The sequence below is a fragment of the Pseudophryne corroboree genome, chromosome 1 (assembly GCF_028390025.1).
Source record: "Pseudophryne corroboree isolate aPseCor3 chromosome 1, aPseCor3.hap2, whole genome shotgun sequence".
Lineage (NCBI taxonomy): Eukaryota > Metazoa > Chordata > Amphibia > Anura > Myobatrachidae > Pseudophryne > Pseudophryne corroboree.
In genome coordinates, this window is record NC_086444.1 from 36,917,103 (window position 1) to 36,937,503 (window position 20,401).

The window sequence follows — 20,401 nt, forward strand, 5'->3', positions numbered from 1 at the left end:
AGGCCGGTGGACAAGAGGTTTAATATCTCTAGTCCTCCTAGTTTGAAGCTCCACCAATATCATGTGGATAGGTCCTTAGTATGCTTTAACATTTCCAATCCCCGAAAGCCGGGAAATTGGGAAGTGTCATGGAGTAATCAAACCATGACATTTTCACATAGAGCCAACCGAATGCCCATAGACACAGAGCTTATACGCCAGATAGTCGAGAATGGAAAATATTTCCGGTATAGGTACACTTTAGGAAGTAGAACCATGCGAGTTGGAGAAGTATCACCAGGATACTGTGCACATATCGTACAAACAGATACGTGTACTAAACAGATGAGAGAATTAGGGTTAGGAGATTTCACATGGAAAATTTGTAACATGGTAATGTCATACTCCGTCCCATATGTACTCCCCGATGATGCATATTTCATATGCGGGAGAAAGGCGTATAAGTGGCTTGCCCCAAACTCAGAGGGATTGTGTTACATTGGAAAAGTACTGCCTGAAGTAATGACTGTATCCCATAGTAAAATGAAAGATATTCACCGTGGTGCCCAAGCTCCTTATACTCACACTCATTACGAGCACATCGTTAAACGGCACCTGATAGAGAGGACAGAGCATTTGGCCTCTGATCTGATCCATGAATCCACCGGGATTCAATTCCTACTCGCGTTAGATATCACTCGTACCGCCAGAGAAGTGATAAATTATAGATATATCTGCGCTAGCAAATTTATTAGACAATATCACCGAAATGTATGACGACACATTCAGGTATACTGGGAGAGAGTTACAAGCCTACAAAACAGAACTGGTTCAGCATAGGATGATTCTCAATTACCTCACAGCTGTGACAGGCAGGTATTGTGTCACCCTAGCAACTCAATATGGAATAAAGTGCTGCACGTACGTTACAAACAGCACTGAGGACCCAGCCGAGGTCATAGACCAAGAGATGGATGACATTTTGCAATTAAAGTGGGAGTTCCGAAGGAAACACAATCTCACTCTCGCTGCTGTGGGTAATGAGCTGACCAGTTGGGTGTCATGGTTGAACCCACGAAATTGGTTCTCTGGTTTAGGAGAATGGGCCCATGGTATTATTATGGATGTAGGGAAATTTCTCTTGTGTATTCTGGGTGCCGTCATATTGATTGGTCTGAAATTCAGATGCGTTCGGATTTTAACGAAGTGTAAAGGTAATACCAGAGTGATGAGTTTGAGGAGCGAAGACATTGTAATAACAACAACTAATTTGATTTATGACCCAACGATAGAGACAATGTTGTGATGAAAATGTAATTCCTTGGTCCGTTTCTTTCACCCGTTTCTCCTTTGTTTTCCTCCAAGGTACAAAGACATCCGCTTGGAAGAAGAATTTGACAACCTCTTTTATACAGACCATCAATGGACTATACCACAGACCCCCAATATCCCTAGTGACTTTAACTTTTACGATAGCCCAATACTTTAGAGACTGTAACTTTATGGACAATGGAACAACTTTTGCTCGCTATTTATAGCAAAAGCACCGAGATACATCAGACAACATGTACATCAAGACAAGACATCAGACAAGACCTCAATCGGCGACTATTTATTTAAACTCACATAGTTTACGACTACATTTATAACGATTACTTCTTACCTTCACCACTACAACCTTCAGGTAATAGCACACATAGTCGATAGGGAATATAGACACATATATCAGCATTCACATGTTCCCCCCATTCATGTATCATCAACTAAATGTGCTCCCCATTTGTTGCAACCAAAAGCCGAAAAGAGCTCGGTAAAGTTTGACAGCCCATCCACAGACCCTTAATACGGGATAAGAAGGATTCAAATGTATACTTCGCAATACCTCGAAGCTTGATTTAAAACACGTACGGCACGATGATACATGACCCCTCAAACATGGATTCATACACACATGCTTCTACTATCTCACTAGGTCATACCTTTTTCCCACCTTCTCCTCTCCTCCCTTTTCCCAATCATAAAATGGTATTTACATGATGACATATATTTTTCTTTTTTAAATTGTTTTAGGAAGTGGCAGTTATTGATGACTGCCAAAGGGTGGACTGTCAAAGTCGGAAAAATATCATGCTACACGTTGCCATATATTCACCCCATGCGCTTGCCCGCTGCACGTGCACGTTCTCTCCCGCGCGTGCGCATATTCGCAGCTGCGTGACGGCGCCTCCACGGCCGTGCGCATTGGCGCGTGGTATGCGCACTTACGGTAGAGTTTGTGTGCGTCTAGCGGGCGACTCAATCGTTACATAATAAATCCAAATAGTGTGTTTTATAGATAATGTTCCCCTTAATAATAATTGTAAGTTTGTTTAATGTAACTGATCCCTGGACAGAGGAATCCCTCTTTACGTGATACAAAGGGTCTGACTAAGGTTGAACAGTGGTGTCTGGTACCTAACCGAAGAGTATTTTAATAGCAACAATCCGGTGTTAGTTAGGTAAAGATTAATCGCTCCTGCATATAGTTATGTCCATTAGTAGTTTCTGGACATTTCCTATGTTTGCAGTTCATTATCCATGCGGCGGGAATTCTGAGATTCCCTCCCACCTGAGCAGTTTGATATAGTCACAGCCCACCTGTTCAAACTAACCTATGACCTTTTGTTATGATGCGAGGAGACATTCCTGTGTCCAATGAACAATGAGATTATAGGTCCCTTTGTAGTGTACTGTATGTAGTGTATATAAGAACAAGCCAGCCTGAAGCAGCTCAGTCTTCTCTCCACAACGGTTTTCATCATTGACTAACCCAGAGCTGGTAACCAGGACTAGCGCAGCGATTCATTCCTATGTGTGTAAGTACTCTCTGTGACCATTCTTAATCTCTGACTGTATTTATGCCACGTTCTCTCTCTCTCTCTCTCTCTCATTGTATGTTATTATTTGCGATTGTGCCGCTATTGTGTATTTATGTGTAGCTATTCTGTTAGATTTGATGTTAGCATGTAGAGTATAAGCTGTAACTGTGTACCCCTTTTGATATATCTAAAAGCTCGTTAGTAAAGGTTTTGGAGCCTCAGCAGGGTGTCTGTGTCTCTCTAGCTAGTACAAAGGGTTTCTGAGTATCTCAATTGCTCAAACAGCTTGCATACTCACAAAGGTTCAGTGTTATACCATTATAGTACCACGGTATTAAGGTTTACAGTGTAAGCATATTCTGTGTTTAAAGTTTATAAAGGTTACTGTCTGTGTGTATGCTCGCTGTGGGTATTCCGTTCACCCAGCACAGCGTGTGTACTTAATTTGCGTACCACGTGCAAGGTCTTCATACGCAAATAGCGTACGGAGTGCGTAGCATGTGCACGTGGTTTAGCAGCCATTACGGTTACACAGTATTAGTATATAGCTAATGTTAAAAGGTAGATATCTGACTTTATCAATTGGGGCCTCGTCCTCCCTCCACATATCCACACTAGTGCAAACAGACTTTATCTGTCAGCAAGGGCGGGAAAGCAGTGTCCTTTCGTATCCGTATTGGTGGTGAGGGATACAGTGGTGCTGACTAGATAAGCGTCTGTTACACTACGCTGTAGGAGTGCTGGTGGAATCCGGAACCGGAAGGTAAGAACAGTACGCTATTGTCTTTTTAAATCTGGTTTTAATTTCTATTTGGTGCCAACTGCACACGCAGATTGGATTGCGTGTCTGTTTAAATAGGTTTAAAAGTATTTTTGGTCGCTCTGCATGGCTTGATAGTTTTATTTTTTTTAAGCTCAGGCCTAGAATAACTACAGGGGCTGGCATGATGATTTTCTTTGTGACAAAAGGAACCGCATGGTCTGTCCACCATTTTGTGTAACCCTCATGGAGGTGGAAGGGGGAGGAGCAGCGGCCATTTTGGGAAGGTAAAAAAAAATTTCCCCTAAGCGGCTGATTTTCAGTTGACTCAGGAAATAATCAGCCATCCATTGTCAAAAAAGAAATTATCATTTAATGAGTTTTTTTTTATGCATTTGTTTAGTCCATGTCATGGTCAATCATGAGTGGTTCAGATAGAGTTTGATAAAAGTTAATAATAAAATAAATATTTGATTTAGGAAATACACAAATAAAACATAGTGTTTTTTTTTTTTTCTCACTGTCTCCATTCAAGAGCCTGTTTAACTCTGCTACTTGTGACATGGGCCATTGAAATGCAAATGAACCTGTATAACTGGGTTTTGTTTTTGTTTTTCTCTTCTAGCAGTGAAAGAAATCGCCTTTACAGAGTTAGTTAAAAAGCACATTCATATGCAAATTAGAAGCACTGAATAAGGTCTCACATAAGTAATAGTGATTAGTACATATATGTAATATCTATATGTGCGTGCTTACATCAATGTATGGTATTAGATTAATTTAGAATTGCATTTTCATTTGTGTAATTTTCACATCTCACTTTCCTGTTTGCCATTTATAATTGATAACGTGCTGAGAAAGAGTGGTTGCTATTGGTAAGTTAAAGGTAAAAATAATACGTTAAGGCAGGCTTTCCCAACCACGGTCCTCAAGGCACACCAACAGTGCAGGTTTTAGTGATATCCAGGCTGCAGCACAGATGGTTAACTCAAAATAACTGAGCTACTAATTAAGTCACCTGTGCTGAAGCCTGGATATCACTAAAACATGCACTGTTAGTGTGCCTTGAGGACCGTGGTTGGGAAAGCCTGCGTTAAGGAGTAATTTGTAAAACACGCACACTGCTTGCCTAAGATACAAGGAAGTTCTGTGTGGTGTTCAGTAGATGATTACAGTTAAAGATCATTTACATTGATATAAACGTGTTAATTGTATTTCTGTGGACATATCTGGCCTGCGTACACGTGTCTCTAACAAGGGACAGGGCGAACGTACGCGACGCAAGGGTCGACGCACGGAGCGTATATTACGCAACGCAAGCGTACGGAAACGCCCACGTAATACAAATCACACGATAGTATTGTTTTAGTAGGCAATAAGGAGGAAACGCGATAATAGCACAAATCAGTCTCAGTGTCCAAAATTTTAAGCTAATAGATCCTTCTCTAGTTGCAACTCCTCTGGACTAGACTGCGATACTGAATGAAAGGGATTTCTGCGCAGAAACGAAAGTGAAGAGTACATGAGGTGAAAGTGTGTGTAAACATATATATAAGTATTTTCTAATTTTTGGGTGGAACCACAGGAAATCATCGAGTTCTCGTGAGGAACATATGTGTCAGTGACGACACGGTGGCTTGGGAGGCATCCCTTGTTAAACATATATAGGAGCATTAGAGTATAGCAGACCAGGAGGTCTACTGTAGCACAGACCAGGAGGTCCAGACAGACCAGGAGGTCCAGGTACAGCAGACTAAGAAGTCCGCTATAGATAAAGAGTAAAGGAGCACAACACCAGGAAGGGTTGGTGCGGAACCCATATAGGCCATTAAGCTCCGGCTGAAGGAATTCGCAGCCACAATTTTCGATTCCACTGGTCGTTCCGCACATAAGATTAGTTACTTGTGTGCAGTACGATTGTACCGCACGTAATTGTGTGCTTTAGTTAATAACTTGACCCAGTACCGTTTGCGTACGCTAGAGGGTTCATAAACGCTATTTGTACATTCTAACGTGATTTGTGTAATTTTTTTATTTTAAGGGAAGTTCGCTGGTCACTCGGGAACTATCCAACAACCAATAGTTACTGGAAAGGGTTAAGTGCTCTTCGGATCACACCCACATGTTCCTGTAAATAGAGGTTCAGGTCGCAGGTGCCCTAGGTTGAGTACGCCAGTGCTAGGGCAGTGTGTGGGCGTATCGGTCAACGTGGGCGAGTGAGTGGAGTACTCGGTAAACTTCCGCCGCTGGCCTGCCCCGGACATCTTGGTTTTTGTAAGGGTTCACTGAAAACCCTGATTAAGGTCAGAGGTAGTACAACACCTGCAAAGATGGGGACCAGTTGTTCAGGTAGGGGGCGATCAACCTCGGTTCGGGTTGACTTAGTAAACCGGCCAATAGGGTCGGCAAGGTATATCATGTGTGAGAAATACGGTTCACACACAGAGGTTTTGTGTGATGAATGGGAAAGAATGACTGTGCATGATGGGGAAAAGTTCCCACGAGTAGGCAGTTTTAGCCCAGAGGTGTTACAAAAATCTAAGGAGAAGGATATGTCTCATTAAATCTGTAAAGAGACGGATCCAACATTATGATTGTTTACAGTTATGGCAACAGGAAAGTGAGAGATAAGGAGGATTAGCTTGCACAGCTGACTCTCACTGTGGTAAGAAAAAATATGGCAACGAGAGAAAAGATGGTTACAGAGAGTGGCACACTGGTGTATGATAAAAATGCACTTAGCAACTGTATTAATAATTATGGTAGTAGTAAATGTAACAATGATAAAAGTAAAACTGTTAAATGTACAACTGTTAACCTGTGCAAGTCGCACCCCATGTTAAACTTCCCTCAGGATTACAAGCAAGAAAGTGAGCCCAGCACGATGTCGACACCTTTTCCAGCAGCCATCATACAAGACATCCAGGTGGACATGACCAAATCGGTAAAGGCAGTAATCAAACCCCCTAACGGAGGGTCAGGTGAGGTCGTGTCCACAGGTACGTACGGTGTTATATATCACGCACAAACAAATGCACCGCATAGAGAAGTAGCAGTATCTGTGTTAATGAATGGTTTAAAGGAAGTGCTGAGAACAAGGGTTCAGACCACCAACCCAAACTGGAGAAATATCTCGGTGGCTGCATTAAGAAAGTCCGCTGTTGGGCATGAGCAAAACATCAGCAAGCACAGGGAAGCACAGGGAGGTAAGAAGCCTCAGATCCTTGTGGGTAAGTCAAAGGTGATAAGGTGTTATAATTGCCAGAAGGAAGGTCATTATGCACGAGATTGCATGTTCAAAGATTTACAGAAGGTATATCAACCCCCTAGACAACAACATAACCATGGTATCCAAGGAATCAGGGAAGTACAGGGAAAGCGGTTGATGGTGATGAGCATCCAAGCGTTTGAGGAGGCATCAAATCAACCAAGACCTCAGGCCACTGGCACTTGGAGGAAGCCCAGGGTTTGTTATTTGTGTAAAAGGGAAGGGCATTATGCCAGCAACTGTAACAGCCCACATAAAGTCAGACCCCCTAGACAAGGACACGAGCAGAGATATGACACACGAAATTGTAATCAGGGATCATATAGGAAGAATTTTGGGCCGCACCTGTAATTTGCAGCCAGTAAAGCTATTTAAGAAACAAAAAATGGAAACCGCACTGGTCTTTTGATGTATATGTGTGATGATAATTATCTGTAAATACTGATAATGGAATTTAGGGTTCAAATCCTTATTTTGGGGAGTAGATACGTAAGGTAACACATTCCTTTTTGTATCAAAAGACTACCCATCAGTGGTGCTCCCCCGAGTCAGTTAAACATGATGTAAACTTTGAAAAGAAAAAAAGAAGACTCTTTTTTGGGAAGCACTCTTATACAGATAATATTGTATGACTCTAATGTCAAAAAATAGCTAGCTAAAATACAAAATTTTTATTAGTTCTCATTAAAAATGATTATTGGGGAGTTCAATTTGGCGCCAGTATATGTTTAAATAGTGACATTGCGAAAATATGGGGAATGATGTACAAGATACAAGGTACCAATACCTAATTCTGGCCGGGATGGGTATATCCAGCTGTGGCTCAGTCTGTGATTATAAGTTGCTCATTTGTTGGAAAAATGACCGTCATTTGTAAACTGCTATATATCCCAATTGGGAATTTTGATCCTAGCAGATGATTGAATCATAGGTCATAACCGAGACGTAAGGTGGTGCTCTATTACTAGTGACAAGTGGGCGGCAAATATTTGCAGTACCAGGGTGTTCCTTGGTAGTCTCCTATCCAAGTACTTAACCCGGCCCTCCACTGCTTGGCTTCCAAGATCAGATGAGATTGGGCATCTCCAGCGGGGTATGACCGCAGACCTTATGCTCACCCTTGTCACACTGTGTCCAAAATTGTGCACAGATGAGAGCCGATTATTATTGTCGTATGAGCCACAAGTGAAATTTTTTTATCACAGTTGATAGGATATACTAAATGATTAAATATCCATCTAGATTATCAGGGCTTAGGTAGTCGCAGTATGGGTAGGAAAAAACCTATATATTGCATAATTATCACATATATGTAAATCTAACATTGAATAAATGATATTATTATAATCATGCAGAAAATAGGGAACCTCCAAATTTGGTCTCCAAAGCCACAGATTGCATGCGTAGTTACACTATAAATTCTGTGAATCAGCTGAGCAGTGAAAAATACAACTCTCAAAAACCAAAAGTGAATTAATATCAACTGAGGTGACACTGTATGTATTCATAGAGTGCCCATACAGTGTAAAGGAGAAAACAGAAAGCGTTTTTGTTTTAAATGGGGTCCAGGGTTTAACAGATGTATCCACATCTGCTTTTTTTTGATAAAGATGTGGACCCCAAATCAGTTTAGTATATATTCCTTTGCTGTTGATAATTAATGTCACTTAGTGTAATATCGCAGTCTGTGTAACATATAGGTAAAATTTCACTAAGTACCTGTCCATGCGCTGATGCATAAATGAAATGAAATATCCGTCGCCTAGGGAACCAGAACAACAGGAAGCACAGTGCGGCCAAAGCCCGGCAACTAGCCCAACGTGGGCAGACGCGGGCGTACGCGGCCGGCACCTTTCAGATACCAGGATCTCCCTCTCCATACAAGTAGGATCTAAACCTTAAAATTATATATCAGATTTGGATATTTCATTTCATTTATGCATCAGCGCATGGACAGGTACTTAGTGAAATTTTACCTATATGTTACACAGACTGCGATATTACACTAAGTGACATTAATTATCAACAGCAAAGGAATATATACTAAACTGATTTGGGGTCCACATCTTTATCAAAAAAAAGCAGATGTGGATACATCTGTTAAACCCTGGACCCCATTTAAAACAAAAACGCTTTCTGTTTTCTCCTTTACACTGTATGGGCACTCTATGAATACATACAGTGTCACCTCAGTTGATATTAATTCACTTTTGGTTTTTGAGAGTTGTATTTTTCACTGCTCAGCTGATTCACAGAATTTATAGTGTAACTACGCATGCAATCTGTGGCTTTGGAGACCAAATTTGGAGGTTCCCTATTTTCTGCATGATTATAATAATATCATTTATTCAATGTTAGATTTACATATATGTGATAATTATGCAATATATAGGTTTTTTCCTACCCATACTGCGACTACCTAAGCCCTGATAATCTAGATGGATATTTAATCATTTAGTATATCCTATCAACTGTGATAAAAAAATTTCACTTGTGGCTCATACGACAATAATAATCGGCTCTCATCTGTGCACAATTTTGGACACAGTGTGACAAGGGTGAGCATAAGGTCTGCGGTCATACCCCGCTGGAGATGCCCAATCTCATCTGATCTTGGAAGCCAAGCAGTGGAGGGCCGGGTTAAGTACTTGGATAGGAGACTACCAAGGAACACCCTGGTACTGCAAATATTTGCCGCCCACTTGTCACTAGTAATAGAGCACCACCTTACCTCTCGGTTATGACCTATGATTCAATCATCTGCTAGGATCAAAATTCCCAATTGGGATATATAGCAGTTTACAAATGACGGTCATTTTTCCAACAAATGAGCAACTTATAATCACAGACTGAGCCACAGCTGGATATACCCATCCCGGCCAGAATTAGGTATTGGTACCTTGTATCTTGTACATCATTCCCCATATTTTCGCAATGTCACTATTTAAACATATACTGGCGCCAAATTGAACTCCCCAATAATTATTTTTAATGAGAACTAATAAAAATTTTGTATTTTAGCTAGCTATTTTTTGACATTAGAGTCATACAATATTATCTGTATAAGAGTGCTTCCCAAAAAAGAGTCTTCTTTTTTTCTTTTCAAAGTTTACAGCCAGTAAAGCTAGTCAGTAGCCTTGATAGTAAACCTGAGGTTACAGTTAATGAAATGGGAGGTCAGTTCCATGCAGGCACAAGAACGGCCGGGTAAACGTTGTAATTTATCTGTAAATGTTTCTTTTTCCCATCTCTGACGTTCATCGGCAGAACTCAAACATCACATAGCTACTTGGTCTTTGCAGAAGTCTACCTAACCCCAGTGTGACCTACCGACATCGGTGTGTCCTGGCCAGGCACAAAAAGGTGGAGTGTGGAAATACTGGTGGGGGAGACTGCGCAAAGATACCAATGGATGTGTTGGTGTGACAGCCTGATGGTGAACAGAAGATCTGACAATGTTTTTTTTTTTGTTTGTTGTTTTATGTAACACATATATATGAATTGTTCTCTCCCTCGTTTGTTTTTTTCTTCTCTCTCATGTTCTCATGCTTTAAAGACGGTATGTCACACATCAGTTAGACAAATGGTAATGCAAGATTTTTTGTTCCTTACAGAAAGATCGCAGATTTGGAAGGAATATTGTATCACCGGACTGTTTGTTTGGAAGATTGAGAGACAGCACCTTTGAGATGACAGCAGAGCAAGAAGAACAACAAGACTAGAGGACACAAGACATTGTAACATTTTTCTTTCCCCTCAAAGTATTTTTTTTTTTGTACCCCCATTACAAATTTCTCTTTCTCCTCCTGTAAGATGGACTCGCCCCAAGAGACTGCAGTCCGTGTTTTCCTGTTGACCATGATGTTGACCAGAGCAGTCTGTTTCGGTGAGAGTACCATGGAGGTCGAGAAAGGATCGGGAATGGGTTCTGATGACCAGGATGGAGGCGTAGTTTTCCAAGAGCAACATAATCACAGAGTAAAGGCGAGTATCTGAAAACGATCTGGTAGCATTGACAATAGAAGGAATTGTGAAGGATTGTTAGTTGAGGAGAACTGCATCTGTAGGCATTGTGACAATATAGTTGAGGATGGGTGCATCAAGAAATGTCAGTCCAGTTTTAATATCCACATGGACCGGCATCCATTGAGTGACTATCACTCCTTAGTGGGTAAAGTGTTAAACCAGAAAGACTGTTGGGTATGCTCTCAAGTACCTCGAGGTCATAGCAAATCAGGACTAGTACCATTCCCTTTAACTGTAGGAGAGGTACTTGAGCTAAGTGGTGGGAGGCCGGTGGACAAGAGGTTTAATATCTCTAGTCCTCCTAGTTTGAAGCTCCACCAATATCATGTGGATAGGTTCTTAGTATGCTTTAACATTTCCAATCCCCGAAAGCCGGGAAATAGGGAAGTGTCATGGAGTAATCAAACCATGACATTTTCACATAGAGCCGACCGAATGCCCATAGACACAGAGCTTATACGCCAGATAGTCGAGAATGGAAAATATTTCCGGTATAGGTACACTTTAGGAAGTAGAACCATGCGAGTTGGAGAAGTATCACCAGGATACTGTGCACATATCGTACAAACAGATACGTGTACTAAACAGATGAGAGAATTAGGGTTAGGAGATTTCACATGGAAAATTTGTAACATGGTAATGTCATACTCCGTCCCATATGTACTCCCCGATGATGCATATTTCATATGCGGGAGAAAGGCGTATAAGTGGCTTGCCTCAAACTCAGAGGGATTGTGTTACATTGGAAAAGTACTGCCTGAAGTAATGACTGTATACCATAGTAAAATGAAAGATATTCAGCGTGGTGCCCAAGCTCCTTATACTCACACTGATTATGAGCACATCGTTAAACGGCACCTGATAGAGAGGACAGAGCATTCGGCCTCTGATCTGATCCATGAATCCACCGGGATTCAATTCCTACTCGCGTTAGATATCACTCGTACCGCCAGAGAAGTGATAAATTATAGATATATCTGCGCTAGCAAATTTATTAGACAATATCACCGAAATGTATGACGACACATTCAGGTATACTGGGAGAGAGTTACACGCCTACAAAACAGAACTGGTTCAGCATAGGATGATTCTCAATTACCTCACAGCTGTGACAGGCGGGTATTGTGTCACCCTAGCAACTCAATATGGAATAAAGTTCTGCACGTACGTTACAAACAGCACTGAGGACCCGGCCGAGGTCATAGACCAAAAGATGGATGACATTTTGCAATTAAAGTGGGAGCTCCGAAGGAAACACAATCTCACTCTCGCTGCTGTGGGTAATGAGCTGACCAGTTGGGTGTCATGGTTGAACCCACGAAATTGGTTCTCTGGTTTAGGAGAATGGGCCCAAGGTATTATTTTGGATGTAGGGAAATTTCTCTTGTGTATTCTGGGTGCCGTCATATTGATTGGTCTGATATTTAGATGCGTTCGGATTTTAACGAAGTGTAAAGGTAATACCAGAGTGATGAGTCTGAGGAGCGAGGACACTGTACTAACAACAACTAATTTGATTTATAACCCAACGATAGAGACAATGTTGTGATGAAAATGTGATTCCAAGGTCCGTTTCTTTCACCCGTTTCTCCTTTGTTTTCCTCCAAGGTACAAAGACATCCGCTTGGAAGAAGAATTTGACAACCTCTTTTATACAGACCATCAATGGACTATACCACAGACCCCCAATATCCCTAGTGACTTTAACTTTTACGATAGCCCAATACTTTAGAGACTGTAACTTTATGGACAATGGAACAACTTTTGCTCGCTATTTATAGCAAAAGCACCGAGATACATCAGACAACATGTACATCAAGACAAGACATCAGACAAGAACTCAATCGGCGACTGTTTATTTAAACTCACATAGTTTACGACTGCATTTATAACGATTACTTCTTACCTTCACCACTATAACCTTCAGGTAATAGCACACATAGTCGATAGGGAATATAGACACATATATCAGCATTCACATGTTCCCCCCATTCATGTATCATCAACTAAATGTGCTCCCCATTTGTTGCAACCAAAAGCCGAAAAGAGCTCGGTAAAGTTTGACAGCCCATCCACAGACCCTTAATACGGGATAAGAAGGATTCAAATGTATACTTCGCAATACCTCGAAGCTTGATTTAAAACACGTACGGCACGATGATACATGACCCCTCAAACATGGATTCATACACACATGCTTCTACTATCTCACTAGGTCATACCTTTTTCCCACCTTCTCCTCTCCTCCCTTTTCCCAATCATAAAATGGTATTTACATGATGACATATATTTTTCTTTTTTGAATTGTTTTAGGAAGTGGCAGTTATTGATGACTGCCAAAGGGTGGACTGTCAAAGTCGGAAAAATATAATGCTACACGTTGCCATATATTCACCCCATGCGCTTGCCCGCTGCACGTGCACGTTCTCTCCCGTGCGTGCGCATATTCGCAGCTGCGTGACGGCGCCTCCACGGCCATGCGCATTGGCGCGTGGTATGCGCACTTACGATAGAGTTTGTGTGCGTCTAGCGGGCGACTCAATCGTTACATAATAAATCCAAATAGTGTGTTTTATAGATAATGTTCCCCTTAATAATAACTGTAAGTTTGTTTAATGTAACTGATCCCTGGACAGAGGAATCCCTCTTTACGTGATACAAAGGGTCTGACTAAGGTTGAACAGTGGTGTCTGGTACCTAACCGAAGAGTATTTTAATAGCAACAATACGATGTTGGTTAGGTAAAGATTAATCGCTCCTGCATATAGTTATGCCCATTAGTAGTTTCTGGACATTTTCTATGTTTGCAGTTCATTATCCATGCGGCGGGAATTCTGAGATTCCCTCCCACCTGAGCAGTTTGATATAGTCACAGCCCACCTGTTCAAACTAACCTATGACCTTTTGTTATGATGCGAGGAGACATTCTTTTGTCCAATGAACAATAGGATTATAGGTCCCTTTGTAGTGTACTGTATGTAGTGTATATAAGAACAAGCCAGCCTGAAACAGCTCAGTCTTCTCTCCACAACGGTTTTCATCATTGACTAACCCAGAGCTGGTAACCAGGACTAGCGCAGCGATTCATTCCTATGTGTGTAAGTACTCTCTGTGACCATTCTTAATCTCTGACTGTATTTATGCCACGTTCTCTCTCTCTCTCTCTCTCTCATTGTATGTTATTATTTGCGATTGTGCCGCTATTGTGTATTTATGTGTAGTTATTCTGTTAGATTTGATGTTAGCATGTAGAGTATAAGCTGTAACTGTGTACCCCTTTTGATATATCTAAAAGCTCGTTAGTAAAGGTTTTGGAGCCTCAGCAGGGTGTCTGTGTCTCTCTAGCTAGTACAAAGGGTTACTGAGTATCTCAATTGCTCAAACGGCTTGCATACTCACAAAGGTTCAGTGTTATATCATTATAGTACCACGGTATTAAGGTTTACAGTGTAAGCATATTCTGTGTTTAAAGTTTATAAAGGTTACTGTCTGTGTGTATGCTCGCTGTGGGTATTCCGTACACCCAGCACAGCGTGTGTACTTAATTTGCGTACCACGTGCGAGGTCTTCATACGCAAATAGCGTACGGAGTGCGTAGCATGTGCCCGTGGTTTAGCAGCCATTACGGTTACACGGTATTAGTATATAGCTAATGTTAAAAGGTAGATATCTGACTCTATCACCGTGAAGCGTGTCTACATTACCTCTCTGCTAGTTGAACCCAGTGCTGGTTCTTTAAATACGAGGGACCCAATTTTTTCCCATATTTTCAGGACCAGGGCCAGCTCAAAAAGCAGTGTGCTGGTTATACGTTTCTTTGGGGGACCTCATGCAATTTTTTTTCCTATTTTTAACAATTTTTTAACAATGTATTGAACACGATTTTTAGTAAATTTTACTGTTTGATCGCGATGCCCAGTGTTTTTGATCTCAGACCAAACACAATTCTTATTAAATTTGCCCGAAGTGTATTGTCATTGTATATTTCCTGTTAGAGGATTAAATTTACTTTACAATTTACTGTACAAATAGAAAAAAACAAATCTTAAACTTTCTATATGCAGCTTTTATGTTGATCCTGGTGTAACCCGGCCACAACGCAGTGCATGTCACATGACTGCGCCACCTCTGCATTATTACTTCCCCAGGCGAATTTGTTGAGCGGTTTAATGATTAACTTATATTGCAAGTGACCAGAAGCAGCCCATATCTTATCTGGCAGAAATGATCATGTCACAGTGACTCTTGATTTGTTAAATTGGCCTTTAGGTACATTTGTTCGAGATTGTGAAAGCAAATAAGTTACTTTCAGCGTATGAAAATAAATCTGAGAATTAGTATGACCAATGACTACATAATCAATGCAGTTACTAGGAGAATTATCTCGGTTACTGCTAAGAACATTAAGTCAGATTTAGCCATTCAATAATAAGCAATATATAAATATAAAGAAAGAACTCTGCAAATCCTGTCCAAAGAAGCTTACAGTCTAGTGTACGCTTAGCTACTGAATACATACAGTATGTTTAAAAAATGATTTTAAAATGTCTTTCTCACATCCCTTTAAGGTGAATGGAGAGACATGTTTTTCAAAGTATTAGGAGCTAAAGTATAGCATTAAACCATTTCAGATTAAAATAAATCCTCTGTTCTGGATACAGCCTGGCACAGTCTATGGAGCATAGTCATTAATACTATTTTGTGGTTAATCCTATGAAAACAGATGATTTTGCTGGATACCCTCGAAAATTAGCAGCCTCCAAATGTAAGAATGGGTGGCCACTGCAAATATCTCTGATAGTGTATTTGCTGCAGTCCATCTATTGTCATTCACAAACACAGCCCCCATAAATTTCTAAAGAGGCTGCTAAAATATGAAGGATTGCTTTCCATAACTTGGCCCTGATAGGTAACTGTGGACTTCATAACCTCAAGGATCCCTCTTCAATTACTGTTGTTTGCACATACATTGTACATGGCCGAAACTAGGTTTTTCGACACCCGGGCAAGGCAGTAATTTGGCACCCCCCCCCCCCCCCCCCCCAAAAAAAAAAAACCTGTCAAACTAAATTAGATCATCAAACATTTTCAAAAAAAGGGGATACTATTGGACAATATTCCCCTAATGTGCCTCAAATGCCCTATGCGTCACATGCCACCCCAGCAACATCCTCAACTACATGCTCCTCTGTTTGTCCCCATACATTGTACTATATCACTGCAGTTCATTACTGCACTACATTCCCCTATTCACTGCACTACTATACTACATCCCCTACATGCTGAACTACATCACTACACTACATGCCCCTATACACTGCACTATATACCCTATATGCGACACTACATCACAGGGCCGGCTCCAGGCCTACTAGCACCCTGAGCGAAAACATGTAAAAGCGCCCCCCCCCCCCCCCCCCATTATGCGCGCGCTCCAGGAAAAGTGGGTGTGGCCTCTTGGAAAGTGGGCGGGCCTCATAACTTCATTTTATTAGACTATAAATAAATATGTTTTCACACCCCCTCTACGCACCCCCCTCTACGCACACAATTAGCAGCCTTACACATAATGTCTCCAGTATAGTGTCAGATACACATAATGTCTCCAGTATAGTGCCAGATACACAATGTGCAGTGCCAGATAGACATGATATGCCCCCCAGCAGTGCCAGCTACACACAATATGCCCCCCAGCAGTGCCAGCTACACGATAGTGTTCACTTTTTAGGGCAGGGAGGGCACATTTTTAAGTTAGGAGGGCAAAATGATGTACATACTGTAATGCTTGGTGCTCATCTACCTACATGGTAAAGCATGGACAGTGCACGCCGAAGGCGCGCAGCAAAAATTTAGAGGCGTTGCTTCGTGGGGAAGGTGCGTGGCCACATAATAGTGGCAATTTGCATTACACCACACAGTAGTGCAGTTAATACACACTGCACCAGGTAGAACCTCCTAGACACTTTGCGCCAGGCAGAGCACGTTAGACACTTTGCGCCAGGCAGAGCACGTTAGACACTTTGCGCCAGGCAGAGCACGTTAGACACTTTGCGCCAGGCAGAGCACGTTAGACACTTTGCGCCAGGCAGAGCACGTTAGACACTTTGCGCCAGGCAGAGCACGTTAGACACTTTGCCTAGCCACAGACGCCTAGCGGGAACACTACATGATATGCTCCCCAGCCGTGCCAGCTACACATGACATGCCCCCCAGCAGTGCCAGCAACACATGACATGCCCCCCAGCAATGCCAGATACATAAATGGCCACACAGTGCCAGATATGTAGATACAGAAAAGCCCCCACAGTGCTAGATAAATGCCCCCACAGTGCCAGATAAATGTCCCCACAGTGCCAGATAAATGCCCCCACAGTGCTACATAAATGCCCCCACAGTGCTACATAAATGTCCCCACAGTGCCAGATAAATGTCCCCACAGTGCCAGATAAATGCCCCCACAGTGCCAGATAAATGCCCCCACAGTGCCAAAATGTCCCCACAGTGCCAGATAAATGCCCCCACAGTGCCAGATAAATGCCCCCACAGTGCCAGATAAATGCCCCCACAGTGCCAGATAAATGTCCCCACAGTGCCAGATAAATGCCCCCACAGTGCCAGATAAATGCCCCCACAGCCACAGTGCTAGATAAATGTCCCCACAGTGCCAGATAAATGCCCAGTGCCAGATAAACACCCCCAGTGCCAGATAAATGTCCCCACAGTGCCAGATAAATGTCCCCACAGTGCCAGATAAATGCCCCCACAGTGCCAGATAAATGCCCCCACAGTGCCAAAATGTCCCCATAGTGCCAGATAAATGCCCCCACAGTGCCAGATAAATGTCCCCACAGTGCCAGATAAATGCCCACAGTGCCAGATAAATGCCCCCACAGTGCCAGATAAATGCCCCCACAGCCACAGTGCCAGATAAATGTCCCCACAGTGCCAGATAAATGTCCCCACACTGCCAGATAAATGCCCCCACAGTGCCAGATAAATGTCCCCACAGTGCCAGATAAATGCCCCCAGTGCCAGATAAATGTCCCCACAGTGCCAGGTAAATGCCCCCACAGTGCCAGATAAATGCCCCCAGTGCCACAGTGCCAGATAAATGTCCCCACAGTGCCAGATAAATGCCCCCAGTGCCAGATAAATGTCCCCACAGTGCCAGGTAAATGCCCCCACAGTGCCAGATAAATGCCCCCAGTGCCACAGTGCCAGATAAATGTCCCCACAGTGCCAGATAAACGCCCCCACAGTGCCAGATAAATGCCCCCACAGTGCCATCCATAAATGATTCACTCAGCCGCCCCCCCCCCCCCCCCCCCAAATACCTGCGGCGTTGGAGGGGGAGGAGTACTGCTGTCCGGGTGCGGCAGTGCAGGTCCGGGTCCGGGTGCGGGGGTGCTGGCGGGCGGGCGGCCAGGAAGACTCCAAGTCCAAGGCGCTTGAGTGCGCTGTGCGCGCTGCACGGAGCCGGCGTCTGACGTTAGACACCGGCGCCGCTCAGCGCGTATAGCGCACTCAAGTCACACGATGCTGCAGAGCAGGGCCGGCTCCATGTTCGAATATGGCGGCGCCAGCGCGCGGCGCCCATTAAGGGTGGCGCCCTGCGCGGCCGCTCTATTCGAACATGCCTAGAGCCAGCCCTGCTACATCACTACACTACATGCCCCTATACAAAGCACTACATACCCTATATGCTTCACTACACTACATGCCCCTATACACTTCACTACATACCCTAAATGCTACACTACATCACAACACTACATGCCTCTATGCACTGCACTACATACCCTATATGCTTCACTACATCACTACACTACATGCCCCTATACACTGCACTACATAACCTATATGCTACACTACATCATTACACTACATGCCCCTATACACTGCACTATATACCCTATATGCTACACTACACTACATGCCCCTATATACTGCACTACATACCCTATATGCTACACTACATCACTACACTACATCCCCTTATATGCTACACCACATCAGTGTTCTACATGCCCATATATACTGCAATACATTACTGCACTATATACATCACTACTCTACATCCCCTATACACTGCACTACATACCCTATATGCTTCACTACACTACATGCCACTATATACTTCACTGCATACCCTATATGCTACACTACATCACTACACTACATGCCCCTATACACTGCACTACATACCCTATATGCTTCACTACACTACATGCCCATATACACTTCACTACATACCATATATGCTACACTACATCACTACACTACATGCCCCTATACACTGCACTACATCACTACACTACATGCCCCTATACACTGCACTACATACCCTATACGCTACACCACATCACTACACTACATGCCCCTATACACTGCACTACATACCCTATATGGTACACTACACTACATGCCCCTATATACTGCACTACATACCCTATATGCTACACTACATCACTACACTACATCCCCTTATATGCTACACCACATCAGTGTACTACATGCCCATATATACTGCAATACATTACTATACTACACTACATTACATACCCTATATGGTACACTAAATCACTACACTACATCCCCCTAAACACTGCACTACATACCCTATATGCTACACTACATCACTACACTACATCCCCTATATGCTACACTACATCACTACACTACATCCCCTTATATGCTATACCACATCAGTGTTCTACATGCCCATATATACTGCAATACATTACTACACTATATACATCACTACTCTACATCCCCTATAAGCTACACCAAATCCCCCCATCTGGGAGGCAAAGCGGAGGTTGATACTGCTAACTGGGAGCACAGTGCCGATAATAAAGTCTGTCTTTAAACTCAGCACAAAGCTGCTGTAGTGATACTTGTGAGATTTGGAGGTTATCCAGGCTTTAAGTTTCCACTATCAAGTAGACAGCTAGCAAAGTGAACCTTTGATTTCTGTAACATCAGTGACTGCATCTGTTAACAAGCAAAAGCCTGCGGCAGCGTGTCCTCTCAATTCCTGCAGCTTGTTATCGGTCGGTGCTGGGCAGGCAGCCGGGATCATAGCCTGCTGAAAAACACAGCACCAACAGCTCGCTTCTATAGCTTGTATGGTGCACTGCATGCTAGTCGCAGCACTGTATGACAAAGAAGAGAGTTTAAGACAGTAGCCGGCATGGGAGAGATCCCAGGTACTGGAGCTCACCCGAACAGCGTCGGAGCCAGCTCTGGGCAGACAGGTGGGTCAGAGACAATGCCCCGGGAGCTGTCTGCTGTCTCACTGCTCCTCTGTAATTCCTCAGCACCCCCTCAAATCCTGCACCCGGGGCGCATGCCCCCTCCCCTAGTTATGGCCCTGCATTATAGTATAGCTCCTTGATCTCTAGATCAATGACTCTCATCTGCAACCTTCAAGTATCTCTGACAGGTCATGTTTGCGGATTTCTGTCTGTGGAGGCTGGTGGGATAATTACTGACCCAGCAAGACAGATT

At 42.9% G+C, this 20,401-nt stretch overlaps 2 pseudogenes; one reads left to right on the forward strand and one right to left on the reverse strand.

The window, feature by feature from the left end:
• Positions 1-7,851: 7,851 nt before the first annotated feature.
• On the reverse strand, positions 7,852-7,972 carry LOC134942764 (5S ribosomal RNA; annotated as a pseudogene).
• A 1,462-nt stretch (positions 7,973-9,434) lies between these two features.
• On the forward strand, positions 9,435-9,555 carry LOC134942775 (5S ribosomal RNA; annotated as a pseudogene).
• The last annotated feature ends 10,846 nt before the right edge of the window (positions 9,556-20,401 follow it).